The 23,731-nt window shown below is 36.2% G+C and overlaps 1 protein-coding gene across 7 annotated transcripts in view; it reads right to left on the bottom strand.

The window, feature by feature from the left end:
- The window catches only part of AKAP6 (A-kinase anchoring protein 6), a 643,647-nt gene that overhangs the window by 193,311 nt on the left and 426,605 nt on the right, over positions 1-23,731 (bottom strand). The window lies entirely within an intron of this gene.

The raw sequence follows: 23,731 nt of genomic DNA on the forward strand, positions 1-23,731 counted from the left end.
ACTCTACCTAATTAATTCACAGAATTGTGTGTTTTGTTTTGATTTAATTGGTTTGTTGCATTTGTGATTGGTTTCTTTTCTTTTTTTTTTTTTTTTTTTGAGACGGAGTCTCACTCTGTCGCCCAGGCTGGAGTGCAGTGGCCGGATCTCAGCTCACTGCAAGCTCCGCCTCCCGGGTTCACGCCATTCTCCAGCCTTAGCCTCCCGAGTAGCTGGGACTACAGGCGCCCGCCACCTCGCCCGGCTAGTTTTTTGTATTTTTAGTAGAGACGGGGTTTCACCGTGTTAGCCAGGATGGTCTCGATCTCCTGACCTCGTGATCCGCCCGTCTCGGCCTCCCAAAGTGCTGGGATTACAGGCGTGAGCCACCGCGCCCGGCCGATTGGTTTCTTTTCAATACATTTTCTCACAGAGAAGAAAATTTTCATTTTAGTCAATGCCATTTCATTCCATGACAGAACATCCCCTAGGGTAGCCCTCAGGGTATGAGAAATATGCTGTGGGACTGTGTCAGAAAAACAGACCCAGAGTGTCAGTGGTGCAGGCTTCAGAGTCCAATTCTTGTGAAACTAGAGTTTGTAATGGCTTCACATAGCTCCCTCAGTCAGTTGCAAACAACATACCAATATTAAATTGAGTATGACATTTTTTGAAAGAGAAAATTACACAGCAGATATTATAGCTGCTAAAAATTATGGGCATTTTATAGGGCAAAGTCTGATTTTTAATAAAGATCTGAAATAATGACTTTAAGTTTGAGCAATTAGTTAAGAGTTTAAGGTACAATGGTTTCAAATTAGACTTGTATACATGGCAGAAGAACCCAAATGGCCCAAGACACGGGCCATCTGATTTGCTACTATGAGTCTGTGTAGGTTTGTAGTAGGCAGAAACTCAGAAAGTGCCACTCATTCAACTTACATGAATGTGAAATGATAGAAATCCATTATTGTGTTTTTCTGTTGAACTCAAATCATGACTATAAATAAAAATGAGGCAATATCTTATTTGCTCTAGTTTTACTAACACAAAGACCACAGAAAGCAAATGAACAAATACAAACTTATAACTCAGTACTTCTCGATTTCATTATATTCTTCAAGATAATTATTATTATTCCCTTTTTATAGATAAGAAAATTGATTACAAACTGTATTAGGCAATGCTTGCATTGCTATGCTTAATACTGGGTAATTAATAAAGAAAAGAGGATTAATTGGCTCATAGTTCTGCAGGCTTTACAGGAACCATGTCAGCCTCAAAGGAGGCCTCAGGAAACTTACAATCGTGGTGGAAGATGAAGAGGGAGCAGGTGTGTCACATGGAGAATGCAGGAGCAAGTGAGAGAGAGAGGGGAAGGGAGGTGCCAAATACTTTTAAATGACCAGATCTCATGAGAACTCACTATCAGAAAGACAGCACCAAGCCATGAGTGAGCCCTCATAATCTAAACACCTCCCACCAGGCCCTGCCTCCAGCATTGGGGATTACAATTCAACATGATATTTGGGTGGGGTTCAAATCTGACAAACATATATATCCAAACTGTATCACAACACTTATTAATAAATGAAAGGAAAAGGAGAAAAAAATGGCCAAACATGGTAGTTAAACTTTTGATGATAGAATACCTAAATTGAGGCCAAACATATGCCAACTAAATGAGTGACTCTTCCACACTTTAAATGTTATGGCACGCAAAGTTGTCCCTGGCTGTATATAAGTGATGGATTTATTTATTTTTATTTTATTTGAGACAGGGTCTTGCTCTGTCACCCAGGCTGGAGTGTAGTGGCACAATCACATTTCACTGCAGCCTCGACCTCTTGGCCTCAAGTGACCCTCCCACCTCAGCATCCTGAGTAGCTGGGACTACAGGCATGTGCCGCCATGGCCAGCTAATTTTTAATTTTTTTTGTAGAGATGGGGTCTCCCTATATTGCCCAGGCTGGTTTCAAACTCCTGGGTTCAAGCATTCCTCCCACCTTGGCCTCCCAAAGTGTTGGGATTATATGCATGAGCCACTGCAGCACTCTAGTGATGGACATTTTCGAGATGTGCATTCAGAAAGAGGAATGGGAAGAAAATAGCAACTCAGGAGAAAGGTGAGCAAGCCTAGGGGATAGCAGTAGAGCTGTAGCTTGAATGGAGAGTAAAGTCTTCTTGGCTGGAAATGAAAAATTAATTTGGTGTGATGGCTGGCAGTATCGTTAAAGAAAATGCAAACTATATTCGATTTAATCCAATATGATTATAATGCATGCAAGTCCCTTGTAAGAAATTTTATGACTTTATAAAGATCAAAAGGCAAAAGAATATTCTGGGTTTCTAAGAAAGTGAAGGAAAATTGGGTAAGAGGCAGGTGGAGTAATCTAGACATAAATAGATAAAGGCCTGGGCTCCTAGGCCAGATAGGGAAATAGAAAAACATGATTCCAAGAGGCCTTGTCAAGGAAGATGCAGCAGTTCTTGGTGGCTGGTGGCTCCCATTTGGGAACAAAAGGGGAGAAGAACAGTGAAAATTATTTTCAGCTTCTATAGCCAAGGAGCCTGGCACGTTGGAAGGATATAATGACAGAAAAGGTGGAAAAAAAGAAAGTGGTAAACTTAATTATTATGGAAATTTTCAGGTGACAACAGTATATAAAACTAGCAGTCTTCTAGAGTCAATATAGGATGGAACCATAGCATGCAAAGTGGGAGGACACTAAACCGAAGATGTAGATCTGGACACCACTGCCTATAGTGGTGGCTACAATCATCCTAAATGATAAGATTCCTAAAGGAATATGCATACTATATAAAGAAGAACAGATAGTCTAGCATCCACAGCCAAAGGGTGGCAGGAAAAAAAAGTACTCAATAAAAAATGGGCCTAAGATGTAAGGGGACCAAAAGGAAATTGCAATCATTTACTGTTAATAATCTCAACAGTAAGTGGATGTTAGACAATACTTGGAGGTACAAGTAATCCACGCTATGGTTTGAATGATGGTGTCCCCTTAAAAATTTATGCTGAAACTTACTCCCCAGTGCAACAGTATTAAGAAGTGTGGCCTTAGGGAGGTGATTAAGTCATGAGGGTTTAGCATTCTTATAAAAAAGATTCAAGGTCGAAGGGAGCATGCTCTTGCTTATCCATTCCTTCTGCCATGTGAGGACACAGAGTTCACCCTCTCTGGAGAATGTAGCCACCAGGCACCATCTTGGAAGTGAAGACTAGACCCTCATCAGACAGCAAACCTGCCAGTGCCTTGACCTTGGACTTCACTTCCCAGCTTCCAGACTGTGAGAAAATAAACTTCTGTTCTTTATAAATTACACAGTCTCAGGTATGTTATTATAGCAAAATAAACAATGAATATAACCCCACATAGCATAGCCTAGACTAACTGCAACAATTAGACAATCCACTACCACCATAGTGACGAAGAGCCAGTCAAACAATTTAGAAGAGTGATGAACCCATTAAACCCATGATTCTTGGCTGCTGTGACACTACAATAATCATGAACACCTTGCTTAAAAACTAGAAAGTAGTGGGAATGTGGAGGAGTGAGCAAGGCAGACATTGCATAGTTTCTAATTGTGTCAGTGGGTACCCAAGGTGGGAGCCATTAATATATATGTTAAAAGGCAAAGAGGCCTGCACAAATTAGTATGAAGAGCAGCAAATAACCTACACAAGTCCCAAGTCCCTCTGGTTCTTGCAGCATCATCTCTAGTTGTTTCTCTGTATTTCAATCAAAGATGGAATAATTGGGTATCATGGATACTTTTTTCCTTCATATGTCTTACCTTATGGCTTAAAAGAAGCAAATTTTACAGTCCTCTTGGGTGAGTCACAAGGACTACGTTTATAAAAATCTACATTTATAAAAATATAAAATAGAGTTAAATAGAGTTATCAGAACTACCCAGCCTAAACCACTCTTTTAAGTAGGTTTTGTTACTTTCTCGAAGTATTAAAAATCTATGCATGGTCTAGGTGAATGGAGAACAGGGTGAACAATGCTGCTTTCATTATTATTCCATCTCTTGGGGAACCCTGGTCCAGTTAAAACACATTTGAACTGGTCACTGATTTACTTTTCTTTTTTAGGTGACATGAATTTTTGTAAATTAATGGTATTTAGCATTTATTTTTATTATTTATTCATTTTTAAACAGAGTCTCACTCTGTTGCCCACGCTAGAGTGCAGTGGTGTGATCTTGGCTCACTGCAATCTCCACCTCCCAAGTTCAAGCAGTTCTCCTGCCTCAGCCTTCTGAGTAGCTGGGATTACAGGCATGCCACCACACCTGACTAATTTTTGTACTTTTAGTAGAAACGGAGTTTCACCGTGTTGGCCAGGCTGGTATTGAACTCCTGGCCTCAAGCAATCCACCCACCCCAGCCTCCCAAAATGCTGGGATTACAGGTGTGAGACACTGCGCCTGGCTGTATTGAGCATGTAGAAGTTAGAATGCCACACTGGTATGTCTGAAAGATAAACCACTGTGCAGTATGTTGGGCTTCTTGCATGGTACACAGCTAAGGTGAATTAGGGGGAAGTAGCACAGGTTAAAACTGGATATCCTCGTTTGTATTATCCACTACTGTAGTGTTTAGGGAGTTTCATTTTAGAAAGGAAGAACTGGAACCCAAAACAAGTTATCTTTTGTATCTCAGAAATTTATAGCTATAAGACAAACTCAAATCTACAAAATTAAAATAAAAATCCAAACCCTAGAAAATTAATTCAACATCTTTATTGGGGAAAGGAAGAACAAGAGCCCTTTTCAGCCTCTGTTTCTAAAAGTGATCTATATGAAATATGCGCAGTGTGTGCTGCTTAGGGAAACCCAGTCAGTGTCACCATCAAAGACAAGGAACTTTCCTCTACAAGGCAATCTTGTGCCTTCTCGTCATTTGTTAAACTGACTTAAAACCGTTTACTAAACCAATTTGCAAACTTAGCTTAGTGACCAACCAGCTCTCACTTTTTTACATTATTCTTATGAAACGGAGGTTACTTCAAAAAGGGGCTATATATAAAATTAACCATAAATTATGTAAAGTGATTTGTTTATTATTGCACATTTGTTCCATGTTTGCATCCATAATTTACAGACTAAAACTTATATTTTATTAATTTATATTTATAAAAAAAGAAACAATTCATAAGATTTGCAGTCAGGAAAAAGATGTCGATTTAACTTTATAAATAATAAACACAAAATAACAATAAAATTACATTGGGCTTTATTGTAACTTTTCAATTTATGCCTTAGAAATATAAAGAAATTTCTAGAAATTTAATGAAAACTTTGTAGCACAATTAAATGTAAAATAAGTTTTAACATGCATTTCTCCTGCCAATTGGCATACATAATAGAAAAATGGTAGAGAATAGGTTAAACAGTCTAAAAGGATTTTAACCTTAAATTTGACAGAAGTTAAATGGCTGTGACATTGGGTTCTTCTGCTTTATTCCAGCTAGTAATCCACCCTCAAAGTTCCTGTCAGGTAAATGACCTTGTATTTCATTAACTGATAATTAAATGGATTTATTCCACTAACGGTTTTAATTAAAATGCTAGAAATATTGATTACCCCTCTCATCCTTATTCCCCCAGATGAAAAAAAGGTTTTAGGAATGTTTATTTAGAGAAGACAGAGAATTAAATTAGATTGAATCTCTATGAGACCCGAAGACTGGTTCTTTCATTTCTGCTGCTCAAGCAGAAAAAGGTTTCAATTTTTTGATGTTTGATTAATTATTTTGAAATCCATTTATGCTTACCTTGGTGTTTAATTAAAAATGTCATTTTTAGCATAATTAAATTGGCTATCTGTGGAAGACTAACTTCAAACTTATATTTTAAAAATGCAATGCCTTTTTTTTGGTAAAAGAAACTTTTTAGTTATTTGCTTTTTCAGTAGAGGTACCGCCTCATGAATGAAAAACTAAGGAGAGCTAGAGCTTAATTGGATTTCCTACATTTGAATATTAGGTCACATATGCTTATGACTAGTCTAAGTTTATTTGGCTGTGCTCTTTAATCTATTAGTGATTCATTCATCCTAACAAACACAGTGTATGCTTTTCCAAATGTGTTGGATTTCATAGTGTTTACACTGACAAAATGTACCTCATAAAAGCTGTCTTCGCATGCCTGGGTGCTTTTCTTCAGCACTGATTCAAGTAAGCTAAGATACAGTTTCTACTGTCAGTTCTGTCAAAGCACATCTAGGCGATTGGAAACCATTTTCACTAAACATCAGAGCTGATAATGACAGAGTGCGAAGTGTAATAAACAAGAAAGGAAGACCCAATCCTTCTTGCTTAAGGTGCTTACCAAGAGGAATACCCTTCTATGTGCTCACCAAAAAGGCAATTCTGAAAATGATCACTGCTATTATTAACAAAATAGTGCTAAAATACTAATTTCTATAAAGGCAAATCATCATTCACAAGAAAGCCACAACCTGAGAGATAACCAACAGAAACAAAATATTACTCAAGAATGAGACATTTTTATTGTAATTTTTAAGCAAATCCAGCTCAAATCAACATTTTTCTAAAATGTCTGTTTTTAAAACAATTCCTTCTAAATTCTCTTCCAGCTAAGTGTGGGACTTAATGCATAGTTGTAAACTGCTGAAGTCACAGAAATAGGAACACATACAATTCTCATGCTTATGACTACTGAGGCCACAAGAACTAACAGCCTCCTTTTGTATTACTTTAAATGAAAAGACAATTAAGGGAATTATACTGATCTAAAGATTGTTGATAAAGCCCTATTTTGGTACACTTCCTTATAGCACAATTTGCCTTTTTAAAAAAATATTGCTTAATGGTATACCTTTCTAGGGTATACTCTTGTGATGGAGAAAAGCCCATACAGTCATGCTGATCATATGATACTTTGAATTGTTTGATTTACTTCAGAGGGGCTACTGATTATGTTTGTGCTCTGAATAACAAGGCATATTTCATGGAGTTGGGTAGACTAGAATTATAGTGGCCTAATGTCCCACAGGCAGGAAGTCCTGTGTTTCAATTGCTCCAAAGAAGAGTAACAGCACTCATGTGGTGCCAGTATCTGTTGCCTAGATTTTAGCATTCTAATTTCAACATTGTGGATTTTTTTTAAGACTTAGAAATCATTGGTGCATCTTTATCCTGTCTTATTAATTATCAGAAGAAAACTTTGGCCAAAGCTTTTGCCAGACAGCTGCACTTAAAAGCTGAAGATGCCACTTAAATTCTGCTCAGTCTTCTTATTAAAAGACAAGGGAAAAGGGTAGGACATATTCATTGGCAAAAAGAAGACTGCAAAAAGTGAATGTGAGAAGGATTCTCAGCTCTTATTTTTCTTACCAGTTAAAGGAAACAGAAATGGTCATATATCTCAGTTTTCTCATCTACCAAATGGAAACAATGCCTAAGGAGAACAGTCTTCCGGCTCTGAAAGCACTGGCATCTGCAGATCTGAAGACCAATGAATACCATTTCTGGAATTATAATTGCATCAGAAGTTCAAATTTGCACAGAAGAACAAAGACTCAGAGATAAGGGATGTTGGCCTGAGCTAATATATACTTGGAAAATGTCACATTTCATTTTTATAATAATATATGAAGCAGGGTTTCTCATAATATCTACTATTCCTGGTTTTTAAACAGCATCCACTTGTCAAGATTACTAATGATTCTACCATAAGTTTACTTTCTTGACTGTTGTTTTGGGATATAGTGACATGGTATGCTCTCAAATACATATGGAAATACTTTCAAGATATCAAAATAGTTGTAGTGCCTTTCCTATGAACTTTAAGAAACTAGCAAGATTAGTAACTTTATTTTTAACACTGATATATGACATATTTTAACTTGTCTATATACAAAAGTAGAGCTGTTAACAATTGCAACTTTCCTCAAGTATGCCATGAATCACCGTATTCCTTTTCCCTTTTTTCATGCACCATTGCCACTATCTTACCTTCAGCAGTTTTGCTAGATTTCAGTGAAGATGGAACTAGAGGGCACACATTAGAATTTTATATCAGTTCAAGAAGGGGAGAAAAGAAAGACATATGAAGCCAGAATGACATTCATTGAAGGTTCCCTAGGGAAGATAACACATGTTTTTGTCTCTCACCTGCTAGGCATGCTAAATCAGTGCAATGATAAGCTAATTTATGAAATATATTTCATTGAAACCTGGACATCTTTACTGTTGCTAGTTCAGCCATTAGAATTTCAGGAATAATGGCAGCCTAATTTTTAAAACATAAAAGACTTGAATTTTCTGATATAATGCTTATGGTAGATCTTGCATGCAGCTTCAGATTTCTAATTAAAATAATTGTTACTACACAGTTGCTTAGCCTAAGCTCAGAATCTCTATTTATGTCTCTCTGAAACTTGTCATATTAGTGTTGAATACCATTATTTTTTCATTACAGTGTCAAAGTGATTGGGTTTGTGAGAATATATATATCTGTTATATATTATTATAGATCTATTAATTATATATTATTATAGGTATTCTCAGATACACAACTGACATTTAGGTTTTTAAGTGGCCCTTTCTAATGCCTTATAGCTCCAATGTCCAAACTTAGCTTTTTACCCACTTTTTCAATACTCAATATTGACTCACTTTTCTTCAAAACTATGACTTTAACAAAGCGATCAGGCAATCACAACTGGAAGAGTTGGCCTGGAGATGATAAGATGATTCCAGTGGTGCATGCTTCAATATTTCCAGGTGGGCACCATTAAAATATAATGCCATCATGGTAGCCCTCGAAATCAATCTTGTTTCATCAGCAATAGAGCAGATAGTTTTTCATATAATCAATGCTTTCTCCAAGGAATGGCAAATTAAATGTGGATCAAATTAAAAGCATCTAAGCATAAAATTAGAGTCAAAACAAGAATTTTCCATTAAAAAGTGCCATTCAGCCTTGTGTGATATTTTTCTCAAAGACTCCTTTTCCCTGCCAGGCTCTGATCCTCCTGCCAGGTTCCCAAGAACTGTGTATAAACAGTGTCTGCCTCCTTTATCAACCACCTGCTCCACTTGCCAGACTTACTTGAATTCAACACAGCCCTGGTTTGAGGCATGTGAGCTCATCAATATAGGAGTAAGTTCCCCTGTCACTCATATTAGGCAGTACCATCAAGAAACAGACAATGTAGGTGGGTGTGGTGACACAACCCTGAAGTCCCAGCTACTCAGCACGCTGAGGAAGGAGGATCACGTGAGCCCAGGAGTTCAAGTCCAGCTTGGGCAACACGTGAGACCCTGTCTGTAAAAAAAATAAATAAATAAATTTTAAAAATAGAAACATAAATGATCAGAGGAGCCCAGTTATGAAATCGATTGTGTCTTCACCCACAAATATATTGACAATCAGCAATGATGGGAAAATAAATGCAACAAACATTTCTGATAGCTTAATGGGATTTAAATAAAATACTCAAGGTTGAAAATGTCCTCGGTGCTACATTGCTCTTTTAAGTATATTCCTTCTAGGATAACATAGCTTTGCCTAATACTATATATACAAAAAATAATTGGGTTTTAATTTAATAACCTAATTTTCCTATATACAGAGTCAAAATTTAAATAGAATCTAACCTTTTAAGATTAGGTCCCTATAAAAAATAAACATTCTTTTTCTTTAGTTAGATAATAGCACCACCTTTAGCTGTGCACTAATGCATGTTTTACAGCAAAGATGACAGAAAATTTAGGCTGGTCACAGAAATAAATCCATAATTGAGAGAGGACTGGCTTGTAACTTCAGTGTTTGAATGATCCATTGATTATGGTATATATACCCGTTAGTCTGTCAAACACCAGAAATATCATGGTGGCGTTTTAGAAAAGCAGAGGTCTCTCCTGACAAAGACTGAAGGGAATTTTATTGGGTAATCATATGGAGAACTACTGAGCTCTTTGTGAAAGCAATCAGGGACATTAAGTGAGAAGGCTAAAAATAAATTATATATTTAGAGAAATGCAGACATTTCAGTTTGTGATGGTTGGTGAGGAGAGAGAATAGAGAAAAGGAAACAGAGGCAGAGAGAAACAGAGGCTAAGGGATTTTAAAAAATGTTGGTCCCCAAAATGCAATAGAGAAATAAAGCCATCCAAGGCCTTGTTATACAGACTTTGTGCAACTTTATAGCAAACCAGGAAAAAAGATTTTGAGTACTTAAAACCTTTTTTACTTCCTAGGTCAGTAGAACTCTCAGGAACATCCTAGAAACAACTCCCCCGGGCAGTATTTACAGAGATCAAATGGATGTCTCAAGAAACCAGTACCATGTTAGTTTCTTTGCTCTAACATTGCCAGATATAACCTAGCTAGGTTAGAAATTACTGACAGCTTTCCTCTCTGATGCGAGCCTAGATACACTTGATAGAGAGAGAGAGAGCAATGACCTTCACAGAAAATGTCACTTCTCCGGGTATTATCTGACAACATTTGGAGTAGCAATTTCTTATTCCTAACACCCCTTCAAATTCCTGAAGAATAACTCCAACTCCATTTGCAGTAAGCTCTGTGTGGACATTGGACTTACAGTGCTTTTGTATCACTCTGTGGTAAATAGAAGATCACCAAACAAAATCAGACCATTTAACATCAAATGATCTGTTAGAAATGGTCTACTCCAGCAAGCGTCTCATCCTCAAGGGTCTGCAACTGAGTAACTTTCATAAGTCAAAATTATGTGCTCTCTCAATGTACACACATGAGCATCACAGGACTCATTAATATTTCAGTGTGTCAGGTGAATATATCTATAAGAAATAGGGAGAAAAGGCAAATAACTGCAGTCAACATTATGAGTTTATTTAAGCCTACAGATTGAATCTTAACAGAAGATGAAGAACTATGCATTTTTAATTTCTATCTCAGATGGCTTAGTCTGAGCAGAGAATCAAGACTAAGTATCAAGTTCATTACAGTTCACATGTCCATAACTAGCCAAGTATAACAACATGTCCATTTTCAAAAGGACACGTCTCTGTCTTTATGTCTTCCTGATGACATACAGATGGCATAAGGAAAACCTGTAACTCTTGTTAAATAGCTCAAATGTTTAAAAACAACAACAAAGAAAACATGCTCATAAATCAGGAGGGAGAAAAGGAAAATGGAAAAGGAGAAAAGCAGGAGACAAAAGAATGTATGGGCCAGGCGTGGTGGCTCATGCCTGTAATCCCAAGACTTTGGGAAGGAAAGGCGGGCAGATCACAAGGTCAGGAGTTCAAGACTAGCCTGACCAACATGGTGAACCTCGTCTCTACTAAAGATACAAAAATTAGCTGGGCATGGTGGCGGGTGCCTGTAATCCCAGTTACTTGGGAGGCTGAGACAGGAGAATCGCTTGAACCTGGGACGTAGAGGTTGCGGTGAGCCAAGATCGCGCCACTGCACTCTAGCCTGGGTGACAGAGCGAGACTCTGTCTGAAAAAAAAAAAAAAAACAAGAAAAGAATGTATGAAGAAAATGAAGAAGGAGAGGAAAAACAAAAAGAAGAGAAGGTGGCAAACAGAATACCTTTCTCAAGATAATATCCATCCTGGTAGGTGGGTTTTACCATTGATTCCTACTTTCTACTTTCGGGGCTAGAACATTTCAATCATCCATTAGGATAACAAACACAATGATAATAGAGTACCTTTTAAGAGACTCAGAGCATTAATCTTACTTACTACATTTGTTTCATAAGAGTTATATTGAAATGTACAGATTTGTTCTAGTTGTCCTAGTAAGTCTCGATTTATCCTTTTATGTTGTCATGAAAACATTTTTTTATTGTAATGAAAACATTCTAACCCTATGTGAAACTCTAATTGTATTGCCAATTTCCTTGTCATATGGTATTCTCATGGTACAGTATTAATACTGATATACTTTAACTGTGCTTCATGTATAAATTTATACACACAGAGGCATATGCATTTTTTAATGGGATTTACCTGAATAATGTTAATAGGGAATCACACATGTAAATCCTTGTGCATCGAAATAAAAATATATCTCTGCATTATTCTCAAATAAGGTTTCTTGAGGGATCATTTAATGTTTATGGGGAATTCATTTATATTTGTAACCAATTTTAATCATCTGAAGGTCACAGCATGTGGAGTATTTTTTTTAAATGTTCCTTTCTGCGGTGAATGAATGAAACAGACTATGCTCAAATTTGTTGCTCTCCTCTGAGCCCATTTAAAAATGAGATGCCTAATTTTAAGGACATTTTCCCTCTATGTAAAAAATAAATCAACTTAGTGAAAGAAAAAACTATACAGCTGCCAAGTATATGTAAGTTCAAAAGTTTTTCTATTGCCTGAAATGGAGACATACGAAATTACATTAAAGTTTTAAACAGAAACAGAAGTTTTCAGCCAATGTAGATCAAAATCTATTAGAGATAGAATTGTTTTGACAAAAACTGTGTAAATACAATGCCACTGGCTGCAAGCCTATTACTGAATGCAAGTGGAAAATAAGAACAGCACTCCTGAAGGGGCATTGCTAAAGTGACACAAAATAAACACAACCATTTTGGTATAATTTTTCACATTAATTATGTTCTCTTATCATAGATGTATAACTAGCCAAGTATAACAACAATAACAAGATAGCACTGAAGTTATTTTGCAAACAGGAAAAAGCAAATAAAATAATACTGATATGCTAGTTATTAGATTACTAGCCTTTTATCTTGTGGAATAGCTTCCCTGAACATAAAGACTGTATTAATCATTTCTCTTCCTCCAAGTAAATGATATTACACTTTTGGAAAAATAATGTTAACAGTCCTTTTTCCTTAAAGATACCTTCATGTGTTTGCTGATTCGCCATTTCCAAATCTCTAGCCACTGAGAACATTTTCAAAAACAACTTCTAGCATAAGAATATTCATCTTTTCTCTTTCCACATTAAAATGCAATCCCCTAAAAACATGTTCGCATCCCCACTTTCCTTAGATGGAGTTTTTGTACCCATTCTTTACAATTTTATCAAGGAAATACCTAAAAATTACACCATTTTTAGTTTCCTCAAATAAACTGGCCTTCCCTTAAGTTCCGATTGTACCTCTTGTTATTTCTCTCAGGGTAAAATTTAGGGACCACATGAAATTCAACCAGTCTCCATCGTCAGTCTTCAAGGATTGTCCTCTGGAAGCCATTGTTTCTGTTCATTGCTCTTATAAACAAGCCCAAATCTTAAGTCCAATAGACTTAGTTGCCATAAGTCCTTCAGCAAGAAAATTTCTTTTATTTTTCCTCCTTTTCTTTTCTTTCTTTCTTTTTTTTTTTTTTTTTTTTTTTTTTTTAAGCAGGGTTTCACTATTTTACCCAGGCTGGTCTTGAACTCCTGAGCTCTGGCAATCCTCCCATCTCGGCCTCCCAAAGTGCTGGGATTACAGGTGTGAGCTACTGCACCCAGTCAAAATTTTCTTTTTCTTTGGCTAGAAGGTCCTAGTTTTCTGATTTCCTTTCTTGTATTGTGTATTATTGTATATTCCACTTCTTCCATTTATATAACTTGCATTCTTCTTTTGCTTTCAGATCTACCCTCTGAACACTAAGCATACCAGATTTAATCGAATGCACACCTGATTACTCATTACCATCATAGATGGAGAATGGGCATATTTTTCTTTATCAGTCCTAAAACATTTTCAGTGAAAAAAAATTCACAACGACCTTCCAGAGAGTAGAAGAGCAGTAATCTATTTCTCCTGCAGCCCCATTAAATATGGTATCCATGATGTGCCTTGAAAGAAATCTGAGGATTCTCTAGGTGGTACATCCAATTGCAGTAGTTTATGAAAACACATCACCAAAAGGTCATCAAAGGGAAATGGCAGCAGCTAATTATTCCTCACTTATGTATTTTACATCTTCAGACTTTCGTTTGTATATTTGTTTGTTTGCACATTTTTGTTTGCATATTTCTGTAACAGAGTGCTATGCTACTATTACACAGATTCTCAGTAGTATTTCTGTGTCATTTCTGAATCCCATTCTTTGAAGCTTAGCATTCATAAGATTTAGAACCTTGATCTCTTTGGAGTATAAAAGGATATTAGAATATACTACGGGAGGTACCTAAGATTCTCAATCAATCAAGGGTCATCTCTGAGGACTAATACGAGCACAGGCAAGAGCAAGCTGCTCTCTATTTACAACATGAGGCATGTTGAATACCTGCCTCACATTGGCTTGTTTTAAGAATTGATTAGAACAGGTGTTTATATTTGCATTTTATTTACATAGACATTTATCAATTGTTACAAAAGAAAATTGTTTACTTTCATTTCCTTAAAATATGAGAATAAAAGACATGTTGAGAAGAAAATTGGCAGATCATGGACCCCAAAAAGAAATAACAGAACTCAATCCTCTCTAGGGCCTAAATCAAAGCTCTGGAGTGATTTTAAAACGTTTTTAAAATGCTTTTTAAAAAATGATTTAATATAGTGAGTTGAGATACATTACATTAGATATAATTAGACCTAGACAGGAAAGGTGGTTCTGAGAAGCTAATGAAATATCATTAAGGTTGAATATAAGATTGTTGATTAGGATAAAGCTAATCCTGATTAGGATAAACAAGATAGGAGCTAGAGATCTTATTTTTTTCTCTTATTTATTTATTTTATGAGTGAAGAAGAGGCGTGCTATCTTGCCTTTATTGAAAATAAAAAATAAAGAATATTATTATTTTATATTCTGTTAAAATACTCTATCATGATAATATCTTTTCCATTTTATTTTTTGGGAAGGCATTTGCCTTGAGATGTACCTATATTAAGGTAAAAGATATGAACAAAAATGGAATTTACTTGCTGTGTATTTTGCCTTCAGAGCAAAGAACCACAAGGCCCCAAGCAATCTGGCTGCTCCCTCCATCCCAAATCTCACCCCACACCCAGCCCAACCTGTACTCTCTTCCAGTGCCATGGTCTTTCTCCAGTTTCATAATCACCAATACTCTTTCAGCCTGAAGACATTTCAGTCCCCAGTCCCTTTCCTTGTTTAATGTCTAATCATTGTTTACATCTTTCATTTTGCTTCCTTGGTGAACACTTGCCTAACCTCCCTGACTGGATCAAATTAACTACAAGTTCTTCTAACACTTTGGACATCTCCCTTGTGGTATTTTTCACAGGTGCAATTTTCTGTTTATTTGTGAAAATGTGATTACACTCTATCTTCCTCAAGCCTCATGAGGGGACAAATCCTGTCTGGTTTCGCTCACTATTGTTTCCACAAAAGCTTGGTGATTTCCAGCACACAGAAGATACTCAATGAACACTTGACAACTGAATGAATAAATATACATATGAATGATTCTCACTTTTTATTGGGATTGTTGTGCTATATAGACACATTTCACTTACTCTCACCCCAATAGTGCTATATAGACAATTAATCATTAGCTCTTGTCTTGAGATGGATGAAGATGGCTATAGCATTCTTTCTCTAAAAATCTGACACATACTTAAAATCTTCTATTCTCTGAGAACAAATATCTCTATTCTTTAAGCATGTATCAATGATTAGCCACAAACCATATGTTCATGTACATTCATGCAAAAACAACGCAGATACTTCTGAATCACCTATAACTCCTTTAATCATCTTCAGGGCTTATTCTTAAGTGTTAATGGGTCATAACATTAGTGTGAGCCACTCAGTAGCAACAGCATTTAGATATCATATATTGTACATAGGTCAATTATCCATGCTGTTGAAAGAAAACCAAAGTAAATCATATATATATGAAGTCACCTAGATTTTGAAATTTAGAAAGTGCTATTGCTATCTCAGAACCAAAATTCCCACTAAAACACACTAATCCATAAAGCATTTCATATTCTTTGTTTTTTCCTCTATACTGCCATAAGATAGCATTTATTCCCTCATTTTAGTCCATGTTTTTCTGTCATTAGTTATATTATGTTGTATATTATAGTTATATATTATGAGTATTAACAAGTCTGTTTTCTTATCTATAACAATCGTAGGAGTAGGAACCAGGTTCTGTTCATTCTATCCCACCCTTTATCCTCCACCCTACCAACAACCAAGAACAGTGCCTTGGTAGTTAAAACTCAATAAATGTGTCTTATATGGAAAGAAGGAGGAAAAGAGAGGGAAAGAGAAAGAAAAAAAGAAAGAAAAGTGGTCTTCCTACTTATAGTACCATTTTGCTTGGATCAGGCCTTTAGATAATATCAACTTTTGCAGCAATTATTCAACAAAAACTTTTTTAAGGTTTCATGACAATATGTCATCATCTACTGATTGTATGCTCATTTCTTCTCACTATTCCTTTCCTCAATTATCTGGCTGAAATGAAATGAAATAGGAAAAACATTGGAAGCAGAAGAGAAAAAGAAACAAGGCATACAAAATAGAGTTGAATATATTGTCTGTTAGGCCACAGGCTGCTGACACTCTCCAGCGCCTCTTTATCAGAACGGAAGTTTGGGACCAGTTAACTCTACCATGCCTCTCATCCTTGCTGTTCTTCATCAGTACTCAAAGAGAGAGAGAGAGAGACCTTCTTATGTCTTTTCTCTTAGTCTCACCCCAGTAGTGCTCCCAGCTCATATTCCCCTTGACATCCCCACTAGCCCTTTCTTTAGATGTAGAGGCTGCTTGGTCTTCCTCTCTCCACTCACCATAATACAGAAGACAGTCAGTCTTTGTGTTCTTACAGCCTTTTCCAAGCCATTGTTTCTTTACCCTAATTTAAAAATATGTCCTTTGAAATTCATCCTGAGTCTCTCTGTGTGACTCACTACTGGATTCATTGGTCGAGGATTATGGCACCTGCCCTGGGATCTTTGTTTCTCCCTTCTCCACCCACTTCCATTCTGCTTTTGACAATTCCAGTGTGATATTGATTCTTCCCACATCCCAGTTTCTTAGCTTCCTCAATTCCAGTGACCTACACCATTCTGCAACCAACTCCCATTATCATATTTTTGCCATATCTAGAATATAAACTCCCATGTCCCACACTCTAACTACAAACTGATTCTCCCAACTCCCACTCTCCACTCTCACCTCATTGTTAATATACTTATTCTTTCCAGACAGGTCCTAAGTAATTCTAATCCCTGCCTCTATATCAGCTCTCTTCTGCCTTTCTGTTTTTTCAACTTAGATCTCAGGGTTCATTATACCAATCAACCCTTTGTCACTATTTCTGGACTCTTGACTTGATTGCACATAGTTTTATATGTTACAAACACCCCAAAACAAAAACAAAAATAAAATAACACAAAAATCTTATCAAACATCTCCCTTTGGCTATGGTATTATTTTCCTCCTTCACTTCACAGTTAAATATCTTGTTAGAGTAATCTATCTTTTCTATAATTCTGCACTCTAAATTTTATTCTTGAACCTGCTACAATCTGGCTTCTGACCTTCAGAATCAATCCTTCCTCTAAAATTACCTATCTCAGAATATAATGCTATTCACTCATTACCTCTTCAACAGCCTGCATTCACTACATTTTGCTTTCTTCTCATCAGTTACCCCATTCTGCTGATGTATTATGACATAACATAAGTTAATATTTATGAAATGTATTCTACCTATGTTAAGTGGTGCTTTACATTTAATCCTTTCAACACAACCTATGGAGTACACAGTAGGAGTAGTATTCCCATTTTACAGATATGGAAATTATAAATAGAGATAATAGGATAGATCAAGGACTTTTTACCTCCCTAACATCTCTTGGATCCATCCTGTCTTCTCTATATTCCCACTGTTACTGTTTTGAGGCTCCACCTTCTCACTGTCTTCCCTGACTCCATTTTGTGTCCCCCATCCATCCTCTGCACTGCTGTTAGAGACCCCTCTAAATTGCACAGCTGATCACGCCACCCCCTGCTTAAGTACCTTCACAAGTGCCTCTTAACTATCAGTGGTCACACAAGTCAGTTCATAGTCAGCTCCTCTCTTGCCTCCTGGCCTCATCTTATGCCACCTACTCCTACTCCTACAGCCCAGTGGAATTACTTATTGTTTCCTTCTAGCATCATGCTGAATACTTTCTGAAGGCATTTTCAACTGACTAATTTTTATTCATTCTTTAAAATTTGGTTCCAACACACCCTTTCAGAAAGCTATGTGATTCCCTGTGTAGACATCCTTCTCTACCATTATGACTTACCACACTGTACTCACAGCACGGAGCTATAAGTCACTCTCTCACACTCAGCTATGAGTACCTGTAGAGCTAGCAGGAACTTTCTCAACTTTGAACCACGAATGCCACTCTCAGCACCTATCTATATAGAAGAACTCAAATATTTACTTCTCAATCTCTTCTAATTTAGCTGCCTTGATTCAAACTCACACATCAAAATAATGTTTTTCAAAATCTATCATACACCTAAGGAAATTTAAAAAGTAATTTTCCAGTATAACAAATTATGTTTTGATAGGTTAACATTCCTAATGAAGACAGCACCCATGAATTTGGAGTAAAACAGACATCATTTGCTTGTTTTGATGGGCAAGTAATTTGATTGCCAGCAATTATGTTGTATATGTATAGATGTTTCTGCACATGTACCATTTGCTGCATTTCAAAATCTGTTATTTTTAAAGGTATAGATTTTTGGTTTCAAATGTATAATAGGGAGCACATTTATTTTAACTAACTTAAAAAATAAGTGCCAAACATTTCTGGGGAAAATACAAAGTCCTTACAAATACTAGTCTATATACAACTGAGAGAAGAGACCACTCTTTGCATGTAAATCAGTAAGCTTAATAGTGGATTTCAGTCTCTTGAGAACTATCTAACATAAAGCAACGAATAAATTGAATGGTGCTGCATTGCTCTCACAAAAGCTAATAAACATGGCTTTATAATATCCTATTCTTTGAAGTAATCTTCTCTTATACCATTATTTGGTTTAACCTATATATTCCTACAACCTTCACACATAGATTCATACTTTTAAAAAATAAGTTACAATTAATCACCCATTTTCAACATTCTTTATATGTTTATTAAAATATGTCCATTGAACACATAATTTTCTCATAAAAATGTTTGATGTTCTTTTCTCCCACTATAATTATCAATTACCTTGAACATATCCACTGTCTATTTTTAGCAGTGTTATTTCAGTCAGATTTTGTTGAAATTCATTAATCTAATCTAGCTACAACAGTAGCTCCCAGCTCTAGAACAGCGTCCTAGCCACAGCTAAATAAATAAATGAGTTCTCTGTTGAGGGTAGTACTTTCTAAAATTACTTTCGATTTAATAATTACAGATGGATCAGTGATGTGCTTGTATCATGTGGTCCTTTCTTTTTAGCGATTGACACAAATTAAAATGGACAATAAAATATCCATATGGAGCCCCAGTTACTTATTTTGTCCATAACTTATGTACATGTTAATCCCTGAAGCAAGGATTTTTACTCTGACTATGACTCATACAGCAAGTTTTTCATAATTCTCTGTTCTTCACAGTTGCACAGAATTGGCAAGCTGCTTTTCCTTGCTCCTATTCTCCTACTAAAATAAATTGATTCCCAGAGTTTCCTGGAAAAGCTGTAATTTTATTTTCCAATCTGAAAACAATTAATAAAGTACTCAGCAGTGAGTCTCAAATAATACAACTTGACCTTGGCAGAACATACACTTTATTTAGCTAGGAATGATCTTCTCTTTCAAAATTCCCCTGATTAAACTCAGCAATACTGAGGTCACTCTTGAGTTTACACTGAAAATTAACCCCATGATAGGTGCACGAAAATCTCAGAAAGCACCGCTAAAGAACTTACTCATGTAATTAATCACTGCCCATTCCCCAAAAACTTATTGAAATAAAAAAATTAAAAATTAAAAAAAAGAAAGAAAACTAACCCCAGTACAGGCCTCACTTAACACCAAACCTTAGCTTCCCTGGTGGTCTAGTGGTTAGGATTCGGCACTCTCTTAACACCAAACCTCTTGTTATAGCTACAGGATTCTTTCAAACTTTAGGTCTATTTAGAAAAAGAATCAGCTGACATGACAGATGTCAACAATTTTCAGAGCTGCTTAAAAGTAATATTCTATTAAAACTATGGCCATTTCTGCACTGACTCTACCCCTACTCCCTATCACCACCACCTCCAAAAAAATAACTGGCTCTTCACATGAATAACCTCAACAGGGTAAATATTATCAATTAATTAGACTGGATAGTCATGATGTCCTCAGCCTATAGGATACAGAGCAGGTTTAACTCACTGTTTGCCTTCAAGAAGATTAGAACCAGGTATAGCCTAATTCACAGGAAACAACAATGAGAAAGTAAAAGACACTATCAAAAAAATTGTAAGGGAAGACTTCACAGAGAAATAAACTTTGAACTCAAACTTGAAGTTTGGTTAGGATTGAGATAAGTCAGAAGGCAAAAAAACATTCCAGATAAAAAAAAAAAAAAAACCCACCAGTTAACATTTCTTGAGCATTTACTATGAGACAGATACCACACTAAGCATTTTACATGCCTAACATCAGTTAACATTATAGCCCTGTGAGTTGGGTACTTTTATTATTCTTCTTGAATTATCCAATTTTAAGGAAATTGAAGCTTAGATAGGTTGAGTAACCTGTTCAAAGTTACCCAGCTAGTTGGCACCGGGACCTGGGTTCAGTCCCAGGCTGAATCCAGAAGCTAGTTTTAACCACTATATTCTACTACTCTAAGCAGATGTATACAGACTGTGAGACAATGAGGAAACTGGCTCAACCAGTGATGGAGGCTGTGTGAAGTGAAAACAGAAAATAAGTTTGACATAGAAATTAGGCTACAGGCTTGCCTTGGAAATAGACAAGTTTCACATTTAAAATAAGGAGCCATGGAGGATTTGTGAGCTTCCTTATTTGTGACACGAACAATATTGGAGGAAGACTTAGAGATGGGAGACATGAAGAAGTGCAGACTGGTTTGCTGAGGTTGGGGAAATACATGGTCAAGCCTTTGGTAATTGTATTTGGTAAGCTTTGCTATAGTAACAAACCTCCAATGTTCGAGGCATAGGAAAGCAAATGCTTACTTCTCACTTACATTACATGCCCACTTAGGATGGCTGTGAGTGGGTTGTGGGTTTTCTCTATCTGTCTTCATTCTTTCTTCATTCCTGGCTGCAGCCTCTATTTGGATATGCTATTCTTCTGTCAGAAGGAAAAGAGCCAGAGAGCTAGCAGAGACATGCAATGGCTCCTAAAGCATCTCCTCGCTTACCATTGTCCAAAGTTCATACCAGCCAAGCTCAGAGTTGATGGGGCAGGGGTGCATCCTCCTCCACAGGAGGCCTGCGAGTCACATGGTAATAGACAGGGGTGTATAATCCTCTTTCAGAAAAGGGGAGTGAATCGTGGGAACAATAATGCAATCTACCAGAGTAAGCCTGTGCTCTTTGCAGATGCTGTCACTATAAATTAAAGCAACAGACCGAAATGAGTAAACTTCGTAGAAGGGGATGGAATCTCTTGTTTTCCCTGGATAGAGGGTTCTGTCCTAAAGAGAACAACTGCTGTTCTATTTCCATATTTTCTGATGTAACAGCCTTATGCTGTATGATTTTATCATTTTGTGCTTAAAAATCTGTCAAAGACTGAAAAGTGAATCAAAGACAGTTTATATGAATTGATAAGTTCAATATGAATCCTTTATACTGTTTCATTACAATTAAAATGAAATTAAATTAGAAAAAAGTAAACAGAGAAAGGATCCAGTTAACATGTGTCCATACTTTCTTGATTTTTCTATCCTAGATAGCATTACATTTAGAATGATTTTGCTTGCTGATTCTTTGTGCCTGCTGATTCAATAAATTATTCCAGTCTCATATAAAATATATGTGATACCAATGAGTGATAGTTAAGAATCAACTAATCTAAATACATTTTGGTACAAACAAGTTATCCCCAAATATGCAAATGACTAAATAAAATAAAAATGATGTTCTTAGAAAGAGTTATTTCCAAGCCTTTCTTTGGAATTTTTTAAAACATATAAAGCTAGAGTCTGAATCTTAGCTTTATGCTATCTGATTGGTTTTTTCCTGTCCAAGTCTCTTGTGCCTACTCGTCATTTATAGCTTTCAAGTCCTTTGCAAAAGGTCAGTGTTTCTGTGGTCCAAAGCCCGGTTTTTTGATCCCCTTCTCAGTTCCCCATCAAGCTGTCCTGCTTGGATTCTTGGATATAGATGCATATATTTGCAAATTTACCACTTCCTCTGAGCATAAAGTTTGCTGATACCAGAACATTCTCTTTAAAGATTAATTTTGCCTGACATTTAATTAGAAAATGGTCTGTCTCTCTCCTTTCTTGCAATCCTACCAAATATTTTATAGGAGAAGCCCAAATTTTCCCATGACACAAAACTTGAAAGTCTAGGAAAGACAACATGTTGGGATGTATGGTAGGCATTAAATACTTAATAAATATTTGCAGAATAAATGAATAGACAAAGGCTAAATGAATTGACTGATCATTCCAGCAGTTAAGATCCCCCTACACAGCAAGAGCTCCTAAACTTTCATTTAAAGGCATCTAAAAATAATTCAATATATGTTTTTCACATAAGATGCTCACTAAATATTTGTTATTGTTTACCTGGACAAGAAGGGTATAGTAAATGGTTCATAGCAAAACAGACATCCCAGTTGCAACATCACTTCCTAACCTCCCCCATTAAAAACAAAAATTAAACAAACAAAAAAACCCCCCAAAAATGTTTATAAGCCTTGAGGGAAAAGAATGAATATACTGCTGAAAATCCTACCATTGGGAAGTGAAAGTTGTCTCACATCCATCTTCTAAAATACCTTTTCCTAAAACTCTGTAGAATGCTATTCTACAGGGGTCCAAAAAGGCTTCTTTGGTATCATAATGATCTACTACATGTCACCTTGCTTATGAAAGAACATTAACAACTCACAGCCTAACCACATCCAGAGTGTATTCTATTTGCTTTCTAAAGACCTTTACCTAAATTGACAACCAAAATGTTGTTGTAAATTTTAAAATCATTTTAAACATCTCATTTACGTGGCAACTTCAACAGTTTATTCTAAGGCTACTTTCTGCAGAGTAACTCAACTAGTGTCATGAGCTACATCTTACTGGTAAAATGCTAGAGTGCTGGGCTCAATCATAGCAAAGAAATCTGAAGCACTGAAAGAGTATAAATAGAATTCACTCTCTTTATGCTGTAATTACTGCTCTCAGGAGATCAATAAATGCATTTCTCCTAGTTTTGTACAACTACACAACTGTAATATCCAGTGTTTACTGTCTTACTACATTTGTAAAACCTATTTAAAATATAACCAATCTCAATCTTAAAAAATCATAAACTATTCAATCATGAAATCCAATCAGGAAATCATAAACTTTCCAAGAAGGCATTCTGAAAAGTGGAAAATCGATAAATGTAAAACCTGTCATTTTAACATCATGAGTTTGTTCGCACAAGCACAGAAGTGGTGCTAGTCTTAATCTTACACACAGGGTGCTAATCTTAATCTTATATACAGGGTGCTCAAAGAATAATTTTCTAAAAACAACATGGTAAACAATAGATGAGGTATTTCATATTCCATATGAAATTTTAGTAAAATAAATATGAGAACAGATCTCTCAAACAAAATGAAACGG

The sequence above is a fragment of the Papio anubis genome, chromosome 7, assembly GCF_008728515.1.
Source record: "Papio anubis isolate 15944 chromosome 7, Panubis1.0, whole genome shotgun sequence".
NCBI lineage: Eukaryota > Metazoa > Chordata > Mammalia > Primates > Cercopithecidae > Papio > Papio anubis.